Here is a 4100-nt window from a genome sequence, read left to right as displayed (position 1 = left end):
GGGATAGGGTCTGTTCCTCTATAGAAATGGGCTTCAACAGGGAAGGGTGAATGCTTGAACAAAACAGGAGTGTCCTTAGGAAGTGTCCTCAAGAAAGGAGAATGGGGAGCAGATTTTGGGAAGGCAGTCAATAAGATTCACCATATCATTATTATTCCCACATCACAGATGTTCCAGCATCTGCCCAGAGAGGTTGGGTTAGGTGCATAAGATCATAGAACTCGTGTCCGGGGAAACCTGTCTTGGTTTCTCTAACTCCAGAGCTCCTAGTGACCAGACTGAAAGCCTTCCCAGTCTTCTTAGGTCCCAGGACAAGGGTGTGTCCAGTGTTTTCCACTCTTTGGGACAGTAAAGTGGCAGGATCCTTCTAGTGATGCAGCAATACTGGGAACCCTGACTCTGCCATCACCCAGCATGCCGCTGCTTGGGAGAGTGGGGTTCTCCCTCATCTTCTCAGGGTCTCTAAGTCCTCCCCTTCCCTGGAGGTCTGGGCTAGGTCCCCAGGTTCCAGGGGCATCCACAGTCCGCCTAGGCCTGGGGATGTCCCATCTCTGTGCTCCTAGACTGCTGTCTTCCCTAAGTAAAATTCCTCCCTGGGACTCTTCCCCCTGCCTCTCCCAGACTGCCATCCCTTCAAGGTAGGAACCATAGGGATCTGCCCCAGCCTCTCTGCTCACTGTACTTCTCCTTGCACTCTCTGTTCCAGTGCTGCTCCCTGTCACCTCCACGGATTTGCACAAGCCATTCCCTCTGCTTGAAGCACCATGTCCTGGTTTCTCCTGCTTCTCTCCCCAACTTTCACCCCTCCTTCAGCATCCCTCAGTTTGTAGCCCTGGAAAATTATTTCCCTTTGCTTCAGTTTTCTTGTCTGAGAAGCAAAGGTAACAATAGAATCATTTTGGAAGTTAAATGAGAAAAATCTATGTAGAGTACTTAGAATGCTGTTTGGCCCATAGTAAGTGCTCATGGAAATTTTGCTGTTACAATCATTATTATCCACATCATCCTTTAGGTCTGAGGGGTTTTTTTCTGGGTTTTGTTTTGGCTTTGGTTTTGGTTTTGGGGGTTATTTTTAGAGAGAGAGCAACTGTGTGCATGAGCAGGGGTGGGGGGCAGGGAGGAGCACAGAGAGAGGGAAAGAGAGAATCTCAAGCAGGATCCATGCCCAGCACAGAGCCCAACTTGGGGTTCCAACTCATAACCCTGAGTTTGTGACCTAAGCCAAAATCAGGAGTCGGACACTTAACCAACTGAGCCAGCTTAGGTCTGAGTTTGAACACTATTTCCTCCAGCAAGCCCTCCTCTGTCTCTCTCTCCGAGGTCAGAGTTACTCACCCTGCTGCATGACCCTGTGCATTGTGTTTAGGGTAAGAACCCATCACTCTTAACACTGAAGTAACTACTTCCTCTACTATCCCTGAGAGCAGAGATGACCTTGTCTCTCTTGCATCTTCAGTGCCTAACACATTGCCTTCCACATTGTCACAAATGAGTAGACACTCAAGAGAAAGCAAACTAGGGACAACAGAGCAGGCAATAACTCTCTGTACCCCCTGAGTCACTGGGCCACCGGTAGATTCACCACAGTGGTGACAAGGATTTCCTTCTGCTTGGGGAAGTTCCTGTCCCTCCCCTGCCCGGCCCCTGGTAAGCACCAGCCCGGAGTTTAGCATTCAAGGCCTGATTAGACTTTCTCTTCTCCCCAGCCTGCCTTTCACAACAGATGCCTCTCCCTTCCAATCAGCCCTCTCTGCTGCTACACCTGGAGCTTCATCAAAGGACCCTGATTTCCCTCCTGCCGCCCAAACCCATGAGACATACGCTGGCTGCCAACAGGGATTGACCCACCCCTCCTGCTGGGCTCTACTCTGACAGGGAAATCAAGCCTGGTGTCACAGCCCCACCCTCCCCAGTCCTCCCAAGAACCACACACATGGTTCACGAAAATACAAATAATCCATGCAGGCAGATGGGAATCTGGGCAAAGATAAGGACCCCCTCTGGCTGAGCAGGGTGTCTCCAGAGAAACACCACTATCACACATCGGTGCACTTGCATGCACATGTGCGTGCACACACACACACACACCCATACACACACATGCCAGACCAGCATCTCCCAGGGAAAAGTCAATACCACTTCTCATATACCTGGAAGAACTCCTCAGAACCCTGGCTGAGGGCAGACTTCCTCGCACTTCCAGGAGGAGTGGGAATTCCCACTCACTCCACCATCCATCCTTTTCTCTGGTCACTGGGCATATTCACTCTTTCTGAGTTGAAGAAGAAATGGGTTTGGAGGCATGTTTTTATCTGTTAAGAGCTGATTCCCCTGAAGTACATCACTTAACCTCTCTGAGCCTTAATGTCCTCTGAAATATGGGCAACAGTCCCCCCACCGCCATAATGGTAGTTATTGTTAGTTGAGTCTTACTACATATCGGCCTCTGTTGGCAGAGCTTTACATATATTAACTTGCTAAATCCTTAAACAACCTTCTAAAGCAAGTATTATTATTCCTATTCTCTTTCTACAAATGCGGACGTTAAGCCTTACTGAGAAGCCCTGTATTTTCCAGAGCCAGGGCTCAACCCCAGCTGGGCCCCAGCCTACGGTGAAATACTGCCATTCCCATGGACCCATAGTGTGGCGGGGACAGAGGGACACAGAAAAAGGGACAAGGAGCCATCCATTGGCAAGGAAGCCAACCCTGTCCTTTGGAAATGAGGGCAGCCAGCTGCTTAGGCCAGCTGGGCGACACAGTGCGGAGTGAACACAATGACCCTGACAGGAAGAAGGAATGGTACCGACTCTAGATAGGCATGGGGTATCTCTACCTGCCCATGATTCCCACCTCCAACTGCCTTGAACATTCCTTCAGTCATTCCACAAACTTCCATTGGAGCCCTACTGCATGCCAGGCTCCAAAGTAGGGCCCCCCGACAGTCCCCTGCCCTCACCCCATTACTACAACCCAGAAAGCCCCACTTAGGCAACACTCTCCAGGGGCCAGTTGGACCTCCCTGACCAGCCCCCAGGCCTGGGCAAAGCCAGAGATGTGTGAGGGACGTGGGCATCATCCCCATCCTTCAGTGGGGAGCCCCTCACTGCCACTCGGCTGTGTCCTCCTAGGAGGGAACCTGCAGAAGATCAGGGCACAAGGCTGACCTGTAGACTGCAGCCAGGCAGGGAAGCCTCCTGGAGTGTGGAGGGTTCAATGTGCAGGGGCACAAGGAGCAAATTCTTGTCTCCGTGGGAGCAAAGAAGGAACAGACCCTCTTTTTCCAGCAGATGATTCCCTTGTCCTGACAACTCTCTGTTCTCTCAAATCCCTACACTGACAGGATAATGGAGGGTTTGCAAGGAGAAAAGTCAGAAGATGGGTGTTTAACACTTGAATATGCCACCTGTTAATTAGCTGTGTGACCTTGGGCAAAGTCCTCTTGGGGCCTCAATTCCCTCTCTGGTGAAGTGCATCAGCACCGTATGCCAGTCCACTGCTGGGTCCATGGCAGACATTGCTAATTCATCCATCCAACAAATGTATTTATCATCACAGGGTACCACCTGTGTCCCAGGTGGTGTCCTGGGCACTGACTAGAGATATGATAATTTAAAAGACAGAGCTCTTCTCTGCTCTAATGGAGCTTATATTCACTTTATTCTTATTCATGGAGCCTAGATACGGTCTCCGACTCTCTCTCAACACAGCCTTCAAGGCAGCCACTAAATAATCAGATTAGCTTGAGAGATGAGCTTCGTATCGGTCAGGGTTCTCCAGAGAAACAGAACAAATAAGATATAGGTACAGATATAGATACAGACACAGATTTATAGAGAGATTTATTTTAAGGAATTGGCTCATGCAATTGAGGAGGCTCAAACATGTAAAATTTATAGGGTAGGTCAGCAGGCTGAAAACCCAGGCAGGGTTTGAATGTTACGATCTTGAAGCAGAGGACTTATCCAATTTTTCCCTCTTAGGGCCTTGAACTGATTGGGTGATCCGATTACCCCATTATTGAGAGTAATCTTTTTTACTTAAAGATAACTGATTGGAGATGTTAATCACACCTATAAAATACCCTCACAGCAACATCT

This window comes from Ursus americanus, chromosome 33, assembly GCF_024610735.1.
Source record: "Ursus americanus isolate L20-20 chromosome 33, mUrsAme1.1.p, whole genome shotgun sequence".
In the NCBI taxonomy this organism is placed as follows: domain Eukaryota; kingdom Metazoa; phylum Chordata; class Mammalia; order Carnivora; family Ursidae; genus Ursus; species Ursus americanus.
This window is presented reverse-complemented; position numbering follows the sequence as displayed.